Source organism: Rhinatrema bivittatum, chromosome 6, assembly GCF_901001135.1.
Source record: "Rhinatrema bivittatum chromosome 6, aRhiBiv1.1, whole genome shotgun sequence".
Lineage (NCBI taxonomy): Eukaryota > Metazoa > Chordata > Amphibia > Gymnophiona > Rhinatrematidae > Rhinatrema > Rhinatrema bivittatum.
Window position 1 is genome coordinate 18,458,142 of NC_042620.1, and position 20,190 is coordinate 18,478,331.

At 44.6% G+C, this 20,190-nt stretch overlaps 1 long non-coding RNA gene across 1 annotated transcript in view; it reads right to left on the reverse strand.

Annotated features, from left to right (window-relative positions):
• Positions 1 to 20,190, reverse strand: part of LOC115093424 — a 20,664-nt gene continuing 474 nt past the window's right edge. Inside the window, exons 2-3 of the long non-coding RNA XR_003857307.1 lie at positions 13,519 to 13,733; positions 1 to 1,699 (exon numbers count right to left, since the gene is read on the reverse strand). This is a non-coding gene — a long non-coding RNA (uncharacterized LOC115093424). The remainder of the gene's footprint in view (positions 1,700 to 13,518; positions 13,734 to 20,190) is intronic.

Consider the following 20,190-nt stretch of genomic DNA (forward strand, 5'->3'; position numbering starts at 1 on the left):
AAAGTCATTTTTTCCACTGATTGCTTAATATATCTGCATTTTATTTGAGTAGAAAAGCATCTGAAGCGGATCTGAATTTGCTTTTAAGAAAGGAGCAAATTTCCTTTTGTCTTCTGACTCAAACAGGTTGATTGGCAGGCAACCCCAGAGGTTGAATAGACTGTCAGCCACACACTAGTCCAAGGACCACTTGTGGGGATAAAAACCCTGTTGTGGCAACCTGCCAGTTTGCTGGCGATTTCAGGAAGATGGTGCTTGGAGAAAATATCCCTAATTACGAGCCCACTTCCAAATTTTCAGAGACTCCTGCCAGAGGGGCCAAGATCCCATGTCCTCTTTTTAGTTTCCATAAAACTTGTCAGTCTGAATCAGAATTTTCTTTCCATGAAGGAGATGACAGAATACTCAATGCATGGCAAATGGCTCGTAATGCCAAGAGGTCTATCTGAAAAAGACATTCCATCACTCTCCAGATGCTCTGAGATCAGAAGGGGCTTGTGTTTGCACCACACTCCAGCTTTACCTGATGAGGTAGAGTTTGAAGAGGAATACTTCTCCCCAGAACCTGTGGATCTAGCCACCAGAGGAGAAATGGCCTCTCTTCAGTAACCTTCACTGAGTGCAGCAAGTGCTGGAGCAGCTGATCCGTCTGGACAGAGGCCCCCAGCGGCGAACCCTCATGTTTAGGTGCAGCTAGGGGACTACAACTAGACACTGCTGCCACCATGTGCCTGAAGACAGCCATGATTGCTCAGGCCAATGTTCAAAGACAGGATACCTGACCTGACCGAAGGAATGTTTTCTCCTCCACAGTCCATCCATGCCCCAATGAACTTGAGTCTCTGGGAAGGAAAGAAGTTCAATTTGGCAAAGTTGCTTATGAACTCTAGCAATGGAAGAATCTGGATTGTCTTCTGCAAGGAGTCTAATGCTCCTTCCTGGAAAAGACTGGCTAGTCATCCAAATAAAGAAAGACACAAATCCTCTGGTGACAAAGTTGTGCTGTTGCTATCACTAGGCATTTCATTGAATACCCTCAGGGCCACCGAGAGCCTGAAGGTAAGATTCTCATATTAGTAATGATTGGAACCTACCACAAACATGAGGTGTTTTCAGTGAGACTGATGTATGGATATGTGAGAACGTGCATCGTTTAGATCTATGGCGCACATTTAGTCTTCTGCATGGAAAGGCAGGATGGTGAACATCTCTTGTAACAAGCTGTTGTTCAGTCTTCATAAATCCAGGATAGGTCTCAATCCCCCTGACTTCTTGAAGATAAGGAAATAGTGGAAGTAGAATGTCTTCCATGACCTTTGAGAGGGACAAGTTCTATCGCCCACTGGTTGAGAAGCAACTTTACTTCAAGATGGAGCTGGGTAGAGTGAGATGGATCCAGATCGAAGTCGAAGAATTGATGTGGTGCAGGGAGATAAGAGAAGTGCACACAGTACTCAGATTCCACTCTTCGAGCAACAGGTGAATTTGTTCCCTACTGGAGGGGGTCGAGATTGGGAGATGGTGTTGATACTCATTAAAAATTCAGACCAGTCTTGGGCTAGGTCGGCTGTGGTGCTTTAGGCTGACCTTTCTCCTGCCAACGTTCTTGTGCTGGAAGCTGCTGTGCAAGCACAGGTAGGGCAATTGTTTAGTAGAAGGGTTGCCAATTTGAAATGCTACTAGTTGACTGAGAATTAGCCTGGTGAGAGATAGAGAGATAAAGCAGAAATATATAAAAATGTAGATGTCTAATCATTGATGACTTTTTGTATTGTTTTGCAGAAGTATCTCTAAAGCAGCTGTTCTTGCAAAAAGTTAGGTTCTGATATATATATATATTTTTAAATTTAACTTTTTAATTGAATTTTTTGCAAAACATACAAACAGTATTCTTCTTTTAACAATAAATGTTGCAGATCTGGTAAACACATGAAAACATATTTAGTGTACATTGAAATGCAAAAGTATCTCCTGCCCTTCCCCTCCCTCCCCCCCCCCCCCCCCCCCCCCTCCAAGGCAGATAGTGCTTGCAGTCATCAAAAATGGATCATCATATTGCTAGTCATCAGTAGTTGGGGTCTCTGTCCAAAATACAGTGGAATACCGGGAAAACTTCAAGAAGACTTCAAGAAAACTTCAGGGGATGTCAAAACAATATCAAAGAGTAACAATACAAAAGTCCATAATAAGAGCTCCAAAACAGAAATACAGACATAAGTGCTAAGGCATAGAAGTAAATGCATCATATCTAGCAGTGTGTAAATTCTCATTAGGGGCTTGGACGTGATGTACCGTGAGGCTTGAAGGGGCTGAATAGAGCGAAAAGCCCAATTGAGACGACTAGTCACCCCCATTTCATATTCCTTAAAATATTCTTTAAAAATGGTCTCAGGGGGAGCGTAACCATATCCCTAGACTTATGATATGTTGCTCTCTGGTAACACTTTCCATGTTTTATAATAGGTAGCCAGCTGATTCTTTTTTGCTGCCGTTAGATAGGCCAACCCGACGGTGTCTATGCAACCCAGTCAGCATGTACACAAGAGAGGGCCCCAGGCCAGATTTCCAATGCTGCGTTATCACAAGACGCACGGCGCTTACCACATGTTGGCAGAACTTTTGCTGGTGCACTTATTTATTTATTTATTTATTTAGAGTTTTTCTATACCGGCATTCGTGATTAGAAACCACATCATGCCGGTTTACATATAACAAGGGGGTGTGAACAAAAAACGGAACATAAACAAGTGCATTACATTACAACAAGGGTCATATAACTGGGACGAGAATTAGAGTAAGGTAACCGAGCAGTTAGGATTAATTATTTACATTATATTGAGGAGTCTCTTATAAAAGATGCTATCGTTCAATTGGGATCTGGGAAGGCTTGCCTAAATAGCCAAGTCTTAAGCCTTTTTCTGAAAGTAGGTAGGCATGGTTCTTGTCTCAGATCCGGAGGAATAGAATTCCATAGTGAAGGTCCGGCTGTGGAAAAGGCTCGGTCTCTGAAAGTTAGGTGGTGAGTGGTTTTGGTTTGGGGAACGAGGAGTGATCCTCTGTAGGCTTCTCTGATGGGTCTGGTGGATGTGTGTCGTCTGAGTGGTATTTGTAGATCGAGTGTTGCTTGGTGATGGATAGCTTTATAGATGATAGTGATGGATTTGTGGATAATTCTAAAGTGTATTGGCAACCAGTGCAAATTCTTGAGAATGGGAGAAATGTGCTCTCTTCTCCTGGTGTTAGTCAGAATTCTCGCCGCTGGAACAATCTGCCTTTGAAAAGCTCTGTGAAAGGGCGAATACTTGTTCACGGCCCCTGTCTCAGATCTACCACATGCTGTTGCCCCAATCCATACCTAACTACAAGTTCCAATTATTGTGGGAACGGGACCTGCAGGTGACCTGGTCCCCACAGATTTGGAAAACTCTCTTTCAAACCATGGGTAAAGGCTACATAGCCGCCTCGCTCATAGAGAACTCTTATAAAGTACTGTATCGGTGGTATATGACTCCTGTACGATTACATAAGTTTACGCCTTTGTACCCAGATCTCTGTTGGCGGTTATGTTCCATTGTGGGTAGTTATTATCATATGTGGTGGGATTGTCCTAAATTGCAGACGTTATGGCGCACCATATTCCACTGGCTGGGTGATATTTTGCCAGGGATGCCCATGCCCACGGCTGCGCAGGCGTTATTGGGTGCTAAACTCCAAGGGCTTTCTGCGGACCAAAATAAGCTGGCTCAATTTATATTCACTGCCAGCCGTTGTGAAATTGCGCGGCTGTGGAGATCCCCCACTGTTCCCACAAAAGCAGCCGTACAACATAGGGTGCATACCATTTTTTTATTATCGAAAATCACAGCATTTAAGCACAATCAGACTTCACGATTTGATATGATCTGGCGCCCCTACCAACGGTGGCATTCGTCCATGACCTCTGCCTTACCGGGATCGCAGTGACCTCATTTTTGCTTAAGTATATTTATCTGTCCCTTTGTGATGTGATTCTCCCTACCTTTTCCTAATTTGCGCATCATTGAGGCTTGGGGGGGGGGGGGGGAGGGTGGGTATGTTAAACTACAGCATTGCCATTGTCTCAGGTTTCTATCTTTGCTGTGTAGACTTTTGATTTGTTTATCTGGCGCAGTTTCCAATGTATGACAACGTATGTCTGTTTTTTTTTTTATGACCATAGTGGACTGAGTTTTGCTGTTCTGTTGCTGTTCCATATGGTCTGTTAAACCTGGTCTTTAGTTTTAATAAAAATTTTACAAATTAAAAAAAAAAAAAAAAAATTAACCCAGTGCATTCCAGACTCCAAAAAAAAAAAAAAAAAAAAAAAAGCTCGCCGCTGAGTTCTGGAGCATCTGAAGGGGTTTAATAGAAGCGGAAGGGAGACCTAGTAAGATAGAATTGCAATAGTCTATCTTAGAAAAGATAACTGCTTGAAAGACCGTTCTGAAGTCTCGCACATGAAGGAGCGGTTTGATTCTTTTAAGTACCTGAAGTTTATAGAATCCGTCTTTAGTAGTTTGTTTGATGAAGGATTTTAAGTTAAGACGGTTATCGATAATTATTCCTAAGTCCCTTGTTTGGGTGGTAGGTGGGTTGGTTGGAGGACACAGAGATGGGTTGCTATTTTCTGGTGAGATGATAAGAAGTTCCGTCTTAGCCGTATTTAATATCAGGTTTAAACTCGTGAGGAGGAGATTGATTTCTTTAAGGCAGAGTTCCCAGAATTCAAGAGTTTTGGAGATGGTTTCTTTAATGGGGATCAAGATCTGCACATTGTCTGCGTATAGGAAGTGAGTTAGTTTCAGGTGGGTTAGCAGTTGACAAAGCGGAAGAAGGTAAATATTAAAGAGTGTAGGGGAGAGGGAGGAGTCTCGCACCGGAACCGATAATAAGGTGTTAATAGGGTCCCATGAAAAATGTGCATGTAAGAGGTTATGTAGCCATTCCAAATCTTGGGGCACTCCCACCATATATGCCAATAGGTGCCTACATGACCGCATCCTCTCCAACATTCAGGCCGATACAGTAAAGTCTGCGGAAGAGCGGGCAAACACCCGCTCTCCTGGCGCGTGCATAGGCCACTCTCCTGTACGCGCGATTCACTATGCAAATTAGCCCCAGCGGTAAAAACAGGTTAAAGGAGGCGCTAGGGACACTAGCGCCACCCTAGCGCCTCCTTTTGGACCGGAGAGGTGGCTGTCAGCGGGTTTGACAGCCGACGCTCAATTTTACCGGCGTCGGTTCTTGAGCCCGCTGACAGCCACAAGTTTGGAAACCGGATGCCGGCAAAATTGACCATCCGGTTTTCGACCCGCGAGCCGCCTTCAAATTATTTTTTTTGGTTTTTTTTTTTTACTTTTGGTACCTTTCGGGACCTCCGACTTAATATCGCCATGATATTAAGTCAGAGGGTGCACAGAAAAGCAGTTTTTACTGCTTTTCTGTGCACTTTCCTGGTGCCCGAAGAAATTAGCGCCTACCTTTGGGTAGGCGCTAATTTCTGAAAGCAAAATGTGCGGCTTGGCTGCACATTTTGTTTTCTGAATCGCGCGGGAATACCTAATAGGGCCATCAACATGCATTTGCATGTTGCAGGCGCTATTAGGTTCTGGTGGGTTGGACGCGGGTTTTTGGCCCCTTACTGAATAAGGGGTAATGCTAGTGCGTCGAAAACACGTGTACTGTATCGGCCCGATTGCGAGGACACTGCCGGATATAATTTGTGTAGTTTGTCTGGGGTTAAATGCCACCGGTACAACATTTTATATCAATTTTCTTGTAAGCTAGCTTACTATCTACCTTCTACCTTTATGCCATCTTCTAACAAGACTTAACATCATTTTCTACATGTATGCTGATGACATACAATTTCTCATTCCCATTACTTCGTCTTTAGAAGAAACACTGTCAAAAGCAGCCTCACACCTTGAAGCAATACAAAAGCTGCTAAACAATCTAAAATTATGCTTAAATATGAACAAAACAGAATGTATACTAATTTCAAGAAAAAACTCTGGTATAACATCCACTCCACCCTTCCAATTTGACAACATTCAAATTCAACTCAAAGACAACGTTAAAGACCTTGGTTTTTGGCTAGATAATGAACTAAATTTTAAAAAACACATCACATCAAAAACAAGAGAAGGCTTCTACAAAATTCAAATACTCAAACACCTAAAACCGCTGCTTCACCCCCAGGATTTCAGAACCGTTCTTCAAACCCTCATATTCTCCAGTTTGGACTACTGCAACTCCCTTCTAATAGGCCTTCCTAACTCAACCTTAAGACCACTGCAGTTACTCCAAAATGCAGCTGCCAGAGTCCTGACTGGTAAAAGAAAATCCGACCATATATCCTCAGTACTCTACAACTTACAATGGCTACCAGTTAAAAAAAGAATAGAGTACAAAGTCCTCACTATCCTACACAAGACAATTCACAAAGCTGACTTCACTGCCCTGGACAATATTATACATCTACATAAATCATCACGTACAACAAGATCAACATACAAAATTCAGCTGGATGTCCCTTCACTACCACAAGCCAAACTATCCTCCACTAGAAATAGAGCCATCTCTATCGTCGGCCCAAAATTATGGAACTCACTACCTCAACACCTCAATTCTCAAGTAAACTCTAAATCTTTTAAAAAAGATCTTAAAAACTGGCTACTCTCACAGTCATACAATGACTGCTCACCCATTGACAGCAGAACTTAAACCTTTTTATCATATCCACTTCTCAGTCCTTTTCATGCCAGCAACCCCCTCCTTCTGACTTTGCCTCGACTCGCAGGAACCTTTTTCTCATTTACGATATCAACAGTTTACTTCAAGATTTGCATACATTCATATCTAATGTTCAATGTATTTACTGAATTTTATTAAGTTATTGTTTTTTGATTCAATCTCTGTCATACTGTTATGAATTTAAATGTAACTGGTTGTTATAATGTAAACCGGAGTGAAGGCAATGTCAGCTATACCTCGGTATATAAACAAAAAATGCTAAATAAATAAATGGATCCTTTGTCCATCCTCCTATAAATAGTGTCTCATACATGTTTTGTGAGCGTGTGGCCTATATCCGCCTCCCATTTGCTTCAATGCACCGGGATATGTTCCCCTGAATTGTTAAGCATCCCACAGATTTTAGCTATTACTTTGCAATGGAAGTCAGCTTTCATACTTAGGTTTTCAAACAAAGATCTGTTGCCTCGTAATAGCTGGGAAGTGCTTAGTTGTGTGACAAAGTGTCTAATCTGTGCATAGGCCAGAAAATTAGTTGCTCCCAGTTCATATTTGTGAACCAATTGTGAGAGGCTAAGCAAGCCTCCCTCTTGAAACAATTGTCCTATTGTACAGACACCCGCCTGCTGCCATAATTTAAAGGACGTAGATTGATAACCCATCGGGAACTCCCTATTATGGAAAAGATGGGATTGGTAGTAATAGTTATAATTCCCCACTAGTTTCTTTTTCCATCAATTCCATAGGTTTCTGGTGGTTTGAAAAGTCCACGGGATGGAATCCGTGTGGTACCAAGTGAGCCTGGGCTGCCATAAAGTTGCCTCTATAGGCATTGAGCCCATCATAAGCTGTTCCGCCTTAGCCCATTGTTTAGTGGTTTGGGTTCTGTGTGTATCCAGTACTGCCCTCAACTGAGAAGCCACATAATATAGTTGTAGATTGGGAACTCCCATTCCCCCGTGCTCTTTGGGTAGGTACAAAGTACCCCCAGCTACCCTGGGAGGACGTCTACGCCAAATAAAATAAAATAATTTTCTTCTGTAAGCGCCGCAAGAGAGCGGGTGAGAGATAAATCAGAAGTGTGGAGAACAGATACAGATATCGAGGGAGTACTTTCATTTTTATGATGGCCATTCTACCCAACCATGAATGGAACCCCCTATGCCATGTATCCAAATCACGGTCTACAGCTTTTATCAGCGGAGCATAGTTAAGGGCATACAGCTTTTCCAGAGAAGGATGTAAATAAACCCCTAAGTATTTCAATGCTTTCTTAGCCCATCGAAAGGGAAAAATCTGTGCAATCTCCGCAATTTCAGACTGAGGCAAGGTAATATTCATAAGTTCAGATTTTTCAAAGTTTATCTTAAATCCGGACACCTTGCTGAATAGCTTTAATTCCTGTTCCACCCCAAGCAAGGACCGCTTTGGACTGGATAATGTAAACATATCATCAGCAAATAAAGAGAGTTTGAATTGTTGGTCTTTTAAATGTATGCCTTGTATTTCATTGGAGGCTCTAATTTGAATGGCAAAAGGTTCTAGAAACAGGGCAAAAAGCAGGGGCGATAGAGGACAGCCTTGTCTTGTGCCCCGACCAATCACGAAGGGATCGCCATACCCGCCATTCACCTTCACAGTGGCTCTCGGTGAATTGTACAACTGTCGGATCCAGGTAAGATAATGGAGGCCAAAATTCATACTCTCTAAGACTTGGAATAGAAAAGGCCAGTGCACAAGATCAAACGCCTTTTCTGCGTCGATTGCCAATAAAGCAGCTGGGGTCTTCTCTCGTTTAACCCACCATATCAGGTCAAGAATTTTGCGTACATTATCCGCAGTACATTATCCGCAGCCGTTCAAATCCTACCTGATCTGTATATATTAAAGTGGGGAGATATTTATTTAATCGTAGGGCTAATATTCAGGCCAAATTTTTTAAATCCTGGTTTATCAAGGATATAGGTCTATACGACCCACATAAGGTAGGGTCCCTGCCTAGTTTAGGCAGAATCGTTATGCCAGCCACATTAGCCTGGTGCTGAAATATCTCCCCCAGCTCTGATATGATTAAAGAGAGCAGCCAGGTATGCAGCCACTTCCTCAGCAAAAGCCCGATAATATTCTCCTGAGAATCTGTCTAATCCGGGGGATTTACCAGCTTTTAGAGCTCTAATAACCATATGAACTTCCCCTACTGTGATAGGCCTGTCAAGAAATTGTTGTTGCTCATCAGTTAATGTTGGAAGGGCCACGGTTCTGAGATATTCCGTAATAGACTCATTTGTTATGTTATGTTCTTGGATATAAATCTAAAAGAAGAGATCATATTACACCCATCCTAAAGAACCTCCACTGGCTTCCAATCAAATCCAGAATCCTCTACAAAACATTAACAATCATCCACAAAGCCATACACAACGTCACCCCTCTTGACCTCAGAATTCCTCTACAACCTCAAGTCTCCTCCCGCCCTCAGAGAATAGCACAGAGAGGCACCCTTAAGGCTCCACCCATCAAAACAACATTACAGAAAAGAGCTCTCTCTACAGCCGGTCCCAAACAAGGGAACTCGCTCCCTCCGGACCTTAGGCTCGATCACTGCCCAACCTCGTTCAAAAATAGGCTGAAGACTTGGTTATTCAGTCAGGCCTTTTCTTAACATTATCCAGCATCTTCAGCTCCCATGAACTGCTCTCAATCAGGGCATCCCCTTTACACCTTTTATTAAAGCCTCAATCCCAATCCTCCCAGCCTTCGCCTCCAGCTGGCACTAGGCCATAGTAGTCCAACCCTACACTAAACCAACCCCTGCACTTAAATCAGCCTTGTTATGTACTTTAGCCAAGATACCGTTGATTATGTACTTTTATGTTACTACCACCTTATATTGTTGATACCTTGTTCTATGGTTTTTTGTTTCCCAAGTTGTTGTACCTTGTTCTCTGTAAGACATAGCTCATGTCTTTTTATGTTGTTTGAAATGTAAACCGAAGTGATTAGTAACCCTGTTACTAGAACCTCGGTATTAAAAAGCCTTAAATAAATAAATATACAGAGAGGCATAGAAGTCTGAAAATGCCTTCTGAATGTCTGTGGGGTCTGTCGCTAATTTCCCCTGTCCAGTTTTAATTTTGGAGATTACACTTTGTGAAACCTTTGCTTTAAGCTGGCGGGCTAAAAGCTTACCAGCTTTGTTGCTCCCTTCAAAGTATTGCTGTTTAATTAGTTCTAGCTGGTGTAATATTTGATTGTCATCAATGCTCCTAATTTTAGCTCGCAGTTCTGCCAATTGTGCCCTCAGTTGAGGAGTGGGTATTCTCAGTCATATGTGTTCTAGAAAGCTCAGTCAACTCTGTAGCAAGCGCCACCCTTTTTGACTCTCTCTCTCTTTCTTGAGAGCCGCTGATCTGGCAATAAATTGACCCCTAATCACTGTCTTGGAACATTCCCAAAGTACACTAGCCGAGATATCAGGGTGGGAGTTTATCCAAAAATATTAATTAATTAGATTTAACAAAAGCCTCATCTCGTAGCAGCACTATATTTAATCTCCAGTACCACTTTCCCCCCTGCCCTCCTCGTATATCGATGTCTACCCATACCGGGCTGTGATGAGACCATGTTATAGGTTCGATATCGGAACCTCGCACCCTTGTCAACAATTGCTTATCCACTAACACATAATCAATGAGTGAATAAGTGTTGTGTGGATTGGAATAAAAAGTGTAGACTCAGGAGGTAGGATATAAGTGCCTCCATAGATCCACTAAAGCCCACTCATCCATTATGGATTGTAGTATATTTTATGGTTTAATACTATGTGGAGGTGGAACCGTTGAATCAGCACATAAATTAGATTATCACTTTACTCTCTGTGTATTAGGGCATACTCAGAGAGTAAAGTGATAATCTAATTTCCTAGTCTAATTTTTACAAGCATATATCTGCCATTGGAATCTGATGGGTAGATTTTATAAATTTACGCGAGCGTGTACTTTTGTTCGCGCACCAGGCGCAAACAAAAGTACGCTGGATTTTATAAGTTACGCGCGTAGCTTATAAAATCCGGGGTTGGCATGCGCAAGTGGGTGCACATTTGTGCAACTTGCGCGCGCCGAGCCCGGCACGCGCGGCCTGTTCCCTCCGAGGCCGCTCCGAAATCGGAGCGGCCTCGGAGGGAACTTTCTTTCCACCCCCCCTTACCTTCCCCTCCCTTCCCCTACCTAACCCACCCCTCCGGCCCTATCTAAACCCCCCCTACCTTTGTTGGCAGATTTACGCCTGCCGAAAGCAGGTGTAAAATCTACGCGCACCATCACCCGACCCGGGGGCTGGTCCGGAGGCCTCAACCACGCCCCCGGGCCAGCGCCACGCCCCCGGTCCCGCCCCTGACCCCTCCCCTGACCCAGACACGCCCTCTCCCCCCGCCCCTTTTACGAAGCCCCGGGACTTACGCGCGTCCCGGGGCTGTGCGCGTGCCGGCGGCCTATGCACAATAGGTGCGCCGGCGCGCGAGTGCCCTGTGCGCGTAAATCCAGCCAGATTTCCGCGCGCAGGGCTTTTAAAATCCGGCCCTGAGATTTGAAACAACACCATAAAGGTTAAGCTGGTATTAATCAGTATCCCAGTGCCTGCATATCTAGAATTTTTCCCTGCTGCGGATAGAAAAACATGGGGGAATTCTTTAATGATTAATAATGGTTCAAAGTGCTTTCTTAAATGTGTTTCCTGCAGAAAAACAATATGAGCATTCAGATTTTGCAGTTCCCTTTTAAGCAGTGCCCGTTTCCTATGAGAGTTGAGCCCTTTTACATTAATTGTGACTAAGCGTATCATGAGCACTCACATTTAATTAAAACTATCATAATAGGTGACACCCCTCTGATTAAGTTGTTCTTATGGAACAGCTCCCCTACGAGGAAAGACTAAAGAGGTTAGGACTTTTCAGCTTGGAGAAGAGACGGCTGAGGGGGGATATGATAGAGGTGTTTAAAATCATGAGAGGTCTAGAACGGGTAGATGTGAATCGGTTATTTACTCTTTCGGATAATAGAAGGACTAGGGGGCACTCCATGAAGTTAGCATGGGGCACATTTAAAACTAATCGGAGAAAGTTCTTTTCCACTCAACGCACAATTAAACTCTGGAATTTGTTGCCAGAGGATGTGGTTCGTGCAGTTAGTATAGCTGGGTTTAAAACTCAGACACAACTGAAACCACCCATAAAGAATTAAAATCAGTAACTGCAGGGGTAAAGGCTGCTTTACAACCTGGTACTTTTTCTGTTTCTGTCTGTGTGTCAGATTACCACAGTTTCAAAGCCAGTTCCTGATATGCAAACCTCAGATTCCAACAGCAGGAGAGCTACTTCTCAAGGAATTCCCAGCATAGCCCCTTTAAAAATTACAGCCATCAGTTGCCAGGAAAATTTTAAAACCTTACCTGCAAAGGCAAAATGTGCCTCTAAATCCAGCCAAAACAAATCAGAAGCAAATGAATACCTGTTCCTGATCCACTGCATCAAGCGCACAAGAGGCTTTGAAATAGGGAAAGCTAATTGATTCTGCATCTAGAGCTCAGTTGTTAATGACTTCAGCTTGTTGCAACCGTCGCTGCTCGACGTTCTCACTCCGCCCTCTTTACCTCTGTGACGACTCCCTCCGGGTCTGATGGACGGCTGGCTGCCGCGGCGTCTCCCTGCCGTCTCCCTCCGGCGTCCCCGGACCGGCTCGACGTTGCAGTTCCGCCATGTTGCCAGATGATCTAGGGTGTGCGCATGCGCGCTCTGACTGAAGTACCAGCAAGGGCGTGAACCTCAGGGGCGTCCCCCTGAGATGACGTCATCCGCTTCTAATATTTAAAGGTCTCTATTTTCACTATCTAACTGAGTTAGCAAGGGGTTGGGTATGGGAATGTGTCTCACTACCTACGGACTACTCCCCGCAAGCTACTCTGCCTCCTCGGACTTACCAGAGGTACCCGCTCCTCGGGAGCCTTGCTCTTTTCTTTACTTTCAGATTACAGATAGGAACCGGTACTCGCTTCTCGAGGGCCCATGTTCCTGGACACTCTGAAGATTCTTTACTGCCTGGAAACTATCGCTGCTACAAACAATTGTGAGTTATCATCGCTCTCTCAGAGCTTTCCCTGGAACCAGGTACTCGCTCCTCGAGGGCCTAAACCTTTCCAGTTCCTGAGCTTCCTTGAGACCTTACGTGAGTTTTGTCATCCAGTTCTGTTCATGAACTCTGCCTACTCACTTTCTACAGTTTCTCAACAGCTCAGCCGTCCTGAAACGCGGTTCCAGTGCCTGAGGGACTACAGCCCTGCCGGGCATATCAGCTCACTACTGCCACCTCTGGTGGTTTCAAAAACCTGTTTAATAAAAGAACTAATGTGTGTCTGTCTCCATACTCAAGCCTAGCCGGTGGTCCCTCTCGGGATATCCTCACAGGGGCGTGGTTATCTGCCACGGGCCCAGGGATCCACCCATAACTATATCAGATTCATTACAGATTGCTACTCCTTAGCAGGACGATATCTGAGACACTACAAGATTGCTGACTCCTCCTCCTTAGGAGCCATTAATAACAGATTGCTCCTCCCACCAGACTCCTAACAGATTGCTAACTCCTCACGAGAATACAGCAGATTTACATCAGATTGCTAACTCCTCAGTCTAACCATCTCAAACACTAACACAGCTCAGACATCCAGGAGGGTAGCATGTGCCTTTCTCACCCTGTCATTTCTGAATCTTTCCTGAGTAAACAAGGCTCCGAGACTAGCTCCACTCCAGTTGCACAGAATCTTCTCCAGTTTTCTATTCTCACCACAGCTGCAGTTCTGTCTTCGGGGAAGTCTAGTGCCTCAGCCCAGCCATTATGCAATGTGAAAATGCCATCAATGTCTTCTGCACTTCTTATCTTCCCAGCCTGATGGAATAGTAATCTCATCTGAAGAGGAGAGGAGAAAAGCAAGTTTGCTTACCATAAATGGTGTTTTCCTTAGATAGCAGATGAATTAGCCATGCTGTCTGGGTATGTCCTCCATGCCACTAGGTGGCGGAGCTCTCCAAGATCACCCGTCTTTGGTGAGGTGACCTACTTCATTGCTGGCACAGAGGACTACGCTTAACACCAGGGCCTTGGATATTTATCTTCCCCCCTCCCCCAATGGAGAACACCAATTATGGCAAAAAAAATTGAATAGTATTGATAGAAACTTAGTCTATTGAGAGCGAGTGCTGTGCATCATTAAAGTTCAGAGTCGGAGTTACCCACTATTTTGTAGTTTGGGGAATATCCACATGTATATGTGTGTATGCTCTATGAAACATAGAAATGACGGCAGAAGACGACCACGTGGCCCGTCCAGTCTGCCCAGCAAGCTTTCACACTTATTTTTCTAATACTTATCGGTTACTCTGATCGCTGAGGTCAGGGCCCTTATTGGTAACTTTTTGGTTCTAATTTCCTTCCACCCCCGCCATTAATGTAGAGAGCAGTGCTGGAGCTGCATCAAATTGAAATATCAAGCCTAATTGGTTAGGGGTAGTAACCGCCACAATAAGCAAGCTACTCCCACGCTTATTTGTTTACCTAGCCTGTGCAATTTAGTCATTGTTGGTTGTTGTCTGAATATAAATCCTTTCTTCATTCCCCCCTGCTGTTGAAGCAGTGAGCTGCGCTGTATATGTATTTATTTATTTTTTATTTTAAATACTTTTTATATACCGATACTCAAGACTAGTGTCTTATCGTACCGGTTTACATTGAAACAAGGGGTAACCGATTAACTAGGAAGATAAAGTTACAATGAACAGGGGATTTACAGGGTGGGAGAGTAGAGAGCAAAAGCATACGATTAACATAATAAATTGTAACATAATTAAGTGTAACAAAACACAGTTTAACATAGGAACGAATGTAGCAAGCTTAGATCATAGCTTAATCTTTAGGTCTATAAAATTGCAGGTACGAAAGAAGGAGGAGGAAGGGGCGGAAGCTTAGACAATAGTTTAATCTTAAGGTCTATAAAATTGCAGGTACGAAAGAAGGAGGAGGAAGAGGCGGATCTGTGAAAAAGGAGTGCATAGATGTGCTGTTTGTAGGGTGTCCATTAAGAGAAGGCTTGTGTGAACAGCCATGTTTTAAGTTTCTTTTTGAATGAAATCGGGCATTGTTCTTGTCGAAGTTCCGGGGGAAGAAGATTCCAATGATATGGACCGGCAGTGGACAATGTTCGTTTCTGGATGGAGGTGTGACTAGTGGATTTGTTAGGGGGGGCTTGGAGCGTTCCTATGTAAGCAGATCTGATCGGTCTTGTGGAAACGTGAAGTTCGAGAGGTATTTTGAGTTGTAGAGTAGATCAGTGATATATGTTTTTGTGGATAATGGATAAGGTTTTGAACATTATTCTGTGGGTGATAGGTAGCCAATGTAGGTTTTTTAGGATTGGTGTGATGTGGTCCTTGCGCCGAGAGTTAGTAAGGATCCTTGCTGCGGCATTTTGGAGCATCTGTAGTGGTTTCGTTGAGGCGGCTGGAAGGCCAAGGAGGAGCGCGTTACAGTAGTCTATCTTTGAGAACAGTATTGCTTGTAGTACTGACCTGTAGTCTTGAAAGTGAAGGAGAGGTTTTATTTGTTTCAGGATGTGAAGCTTGTGGAAGCATTCCTTGGTGGTGGTGTTAATGAATGTTTTGAGGTTCATTCTTACCATAGTATTCTTACCATGTATTCTTACCATGTATTCATTCTTACCATAGTATTCTTACCATGTATTCAAAGTGATGTATCAGGCTTGATTGGTTCAGGGTAGTAACCGCCGTAACAAGCAAGCTATTCCCATGCTTATTTGTTTACCCAGCCTGTGCAATTTAGTCCTTGTTGGTTGTTGTCTGAATATAAATCCTTTCTTTATTCCCCCCTGCCATTGAAGCAGAGAGCTGCTTGGATATGCATTGAAAGTGAAGTATCAGGCTAGTCTGGTTTGGGGTAGTAACCGCCGCAACAAGCAAGCTACTCCCATGCTTATTTGTGAATGCAAATCCTTTGTACCACATTTCCTCTTGCCGTTGAAGCATAGAGCAATGTTGGAGTCGCATTAACCGTGTGTATGTTTATACTGTTTGATGCTCCATGGCATCTACCGCTTCCTGCCTGGTGCCCTCCCTTATAGTCAACCATCACCTGGCACCTGCTCAGACCATTATGGAGACTCCCGTGATTCCATTATTGAAATGATAATGAGGAATTTCTAGGTTGTGGAGTTCAGGCTTGATTTACTTATTTCTCTTCCTATGAGGAGAATTACTACTTTTTGAAGACAATATACATGAGATTACACCAGCATCTCAAGAGACCCATGTCATCTATAGCCTCATCTTTTATAACCCTTAGGTTTGTAAGCCTTTGCCAGAGGGTTTGCTGTTTCCCCTAGAGCTATAAAAGTATATTTTAGTCAGGGCTGCTCTCTCCATCCTAACCCCTTCTCTCTGCAGATATCAGGGAGGGAGTTCATGCTGTGGGGGTAAAGGAAATCCTTCTTGGCCCAGCTGATGGAGGGTTTCTCCTTAAGTGTGTGCATTTCTCTAACAGTATATTCTTCTCAGGGACAGACTGGGTGTTCAAACAAAGTTTACTGATTATTTCCAAATTGTCAATGACTGTCCCACATTCTTTCCACAAATGAAACTGTACATTCAAACTATTTATATTGTCTCTCTGCAGGGATGCTTGTCTCCATCTCTCTAACTCCTGGGAGGGAACTTACTGCTGTTTCATCATCTGTGTACAAATAGTCCACTACAGACTTAGCTTGGGGGAATCCCAAGCTAAGAAAAGCTCCTACTCAAGTCCAAATTTCTGTCTTTTGCTCACAACCTGTGTTCTGGTCCCTTTGGGGTGGAGGTCTGGTTGGGAGTCTCCAGATCCTGATGTTTCAATCCCGTACTCTCTTTCTAGTGAGTGTGACTTCTCTGGGAGAAAAGTATGATGTTCCAATCTGAACAAAGTTCTCACTCTCCTGTCTCCAAGTTGTGAGTAGGAGTGAGAAAAAAAAATCTCCATGCTAACAAAAAGGGCACAAAAATTCAAAATGCTCCAAGTCCAAAAATCCCATACTGGGTTGTGCTGTCACTGGTCTTGCTCCTCTAGTGAGTAGATGGGTAGCTCACAGGTCTCCAGCCCCCCTGCTCTCAGGATTAGGGCTTGTCCCTCTACCAAAGCATAGGGTGTTCCCCAGAACAAGAAAATTAATCCAAAATCTGATTAAAAGTCTCCAAAAATCTCTCTCCCAAAAATGAGGCAGACTTTCTCAGACATGGAGTGTTCTGATGAGGAATCTCTTCTGAACACAGGAAGTTGGGTTAGTAGACCCAAACTCAGCAGGATGAAAGGAAAAGTAGCTCCTTACTCTTCCAGAGCCAAACCAAAATGACCATGCTAACTCTAGCTCCACCTTATACAGTTGGGATAGTTAATCGCAGTCAGCTCATTGGAGAGACTGAAAAGGAATGGAAAACTGTTAAGCTGTTACTAGTTCTGATGGTATGGGACCTGGGTCACCTAGTGGCTAACTGAAGGATCAGCCACATGTTCAAAACCCTGTGATTTTATCTTTAAGGAAATCAAAGCATGAAATGAGTCCTAGCAAAATTCAAGATGGCTGACCAGCAGTATGTATTATGAAGTGCTTCTCTTCACGTTGTAGTGGGTTTTTCCTTCAAAATCGTTTTCTCCTAACTTATAGGTCGATACTCTAAGGCCGCGGTAAAAAGAGTGCGGCAGTGCCTGGCGCACCCTCGTTCCCCGCACGCACAGTTCTCTTCACCTACCGCTCGATACTCTCTTCTAATTGCATGCAAATGCATGCCGCGTCTGCGAAGTGTTAGGGAAGCGTTAGGCCCGCGCAGCCCATTTTACTGTATAGAGCGCCTAATACAGTAACCTGGGTGCTCGGGCCTAACGCTTCACGGCCATGCTGGTATCTGTCATTTCAAATGTCATTTGAAATGACAGATACCAGGAAGTCGGGATTGCCGTCCCCTCTCCCCTCCTCCCGAAGCAAAAAAAAAGTGAAAAAAAAAGTTGAGAGAGAGAGAGGGGAGAGGACGGTAATCCTACGCTCGGCGACTTACTTTTGCAGCCCCCCTCCGGACATCGTGGCTTCCCCCGTGCCAGTTCCCCTTCCCCTCCTCCCGTAGCAGGGCACGAAAAGCGCGAAGCGACTTACTTTTGCAGCCCCCTCCGGACATCGGACGACCTCTCCTGCCTCCAGCTGCTCGCGAAGATGGACTCCTGCACGGCCGCTGAAGACGTGGTGTCACGACGTTTGGCGTCACGGCATGTGACGTCACGTCTTCAGCGGCCGTGCAGGAGTCCATCTTCGCGAGCAGCAGGAGAGGTCGTCCGATGTCCGGAAGGTGCTGCAAAAGGTGAGTCGCTTCGTCGCTTTACACTGCCAGTCCCTTCTTCCCTCCTCCCAAAGCAGGGCGCGAAAAGCAGCCTTGCTCCGGGAGGAAGGAAGAAGGGACTGGCAGTGTAAAGCGACGAAGCGACTCACCTTTTGCAGCACCTTCCGGACATCGGACGACCTCTCCTGCTGCTCGCGAAGATGGACTCCTGCATGGCCGCTGAAGACATGATGTCACATGCCTGACGCCAAACGTCGTGACGTCACGTCTTCAGCGGCCGTGCAGGCGTCCATCTTCGCGAGCAGCTGGAGGCAGGAGAGGTCGTCCGATGTCCGGAAGGGGCTGCAAAAAGTAAGTCGCTTCGCCGCTTTACACTGCCAGTCCCTTCTTCCTTCCTCCCGGAGCAAGGCTGCTTTTCACGCCCTGCTTCGGGAGGAGGGGAGGGGGAACTGGCACGGGGGAAACCACGATGTCCGGAGGGGAGCTGCAAAAGTAAGTCGCCGAGCGTAGGATTGCCGTCCTCTCCCCCCTCTCTCTCTCTCGCAACTTTTTTTTTTCCGCTTTTTTTTTTCTTCGGGAGGAGGGGGGAGGACTGGAGCTGCCCGGAGGCCAGCATCCATGGACGCGGCCAGGGCAGGTGAGGGGGCTGGGGGAAAGCTTGCCGCCTACCCTTACCCCTGCCTCTAACGCAGGGGTAGGGGTAGGCGGTAAGTTAGCAGGTTAAACGCGGGGCAAAATGGCAGCGATAGTTGGGGCGCGCGTTACAGTATCGGAGGGGAATAGCTAATTCCTTCATTATACAGCTAATTCGTTCATTTACATATCATATACATGCTGTGTGCGGAAAGGGTTATGCGTCTGTTTTAAGAAGCGCTAAGGACGCGTGAAACTGGAGACTGTATCGCTGGATCGCCTTACGCGTCCAAATTGTGCGCTCCCAGCACGTTACAGATGGGAAATCTTCAACCGCACGTTACAGTATCGACCTGTCAATGGGCCATAAAAGGAAGGCAAAGCAGAAGAGCTTACCTATGGTCTTGTCTGAGTCTTCATTTTTAGGGCTGATAGATGCACACGTTGTCTGTGCTGTGCCATTGCTAGGGTATCAGCCACTGGAGAGTATGGGAGGAGAAGTTGAGCTCCGAGACATCTTTGGACCCTGCTACCAGCTGGGTGTCTGTTCCGTGTCTGGATGAGTCACCGACCACTAGGGCTCCACTAGGGCCAAGGAATACAAAGAATCGTGCTGCGGCCAGCCATACTCAGCCATGTGAACGTTGGGGTGCCCGGTGGTTTGGAAGATCAAGCTGAGCGATACGGGAATGAAGCAGCTCCATTGGCATCAACTATTGTTGTGGTTCTACTTTCCTCTACACCTAATCTTTAGAGAAACCTAAATCTGGTGAGAACTACAAAGTTTATGTTGGAATCAATGTGGAATGTCATAGAAGGGTTAGGAGCTATTGTCTCTCAAATTGCTCCCCTTGACTAGAAGAACACTGAATTAGAAAAACATGTTCAGTCCTTAGAATCTATGTCTACAACTTTGGAACATAAATTTACTGATAAACAAACTGAGGTGAATCAAGTGAAGATTGTTCAAGCGAATGTCCCCCAAGGAAAAAGTTTTCTTTTCTGGGTAAAAAGGAAAATTTAGAGAACATGATCAGGAGCAAGAATATATGATTTATTAATTTCCAAACTTGCTGTTGGTTTCTGCTGAAGAGATGTTCAAAAGATTTTTTATGGAGGTCTTGAAGGTTCCTGAGCAAAGCATACCACGTTTCTAACACATATTATTTGTCTCCTTTTAAGAGAAAAGAAGGGCTTAAACTAGGTTTTTTAGAACTGTCTCCTACTGTGGCTACCGAGAATAATGTAAATATCTCTACAATTCTGGAGACGTCTGACAGTGATTTAGCTAAACCAACGACATTGATAGTGCCTGTAGCTTTAAAGCCGGATAGAGATTGGTTCCTGAGACTCTTTTTTTTAGA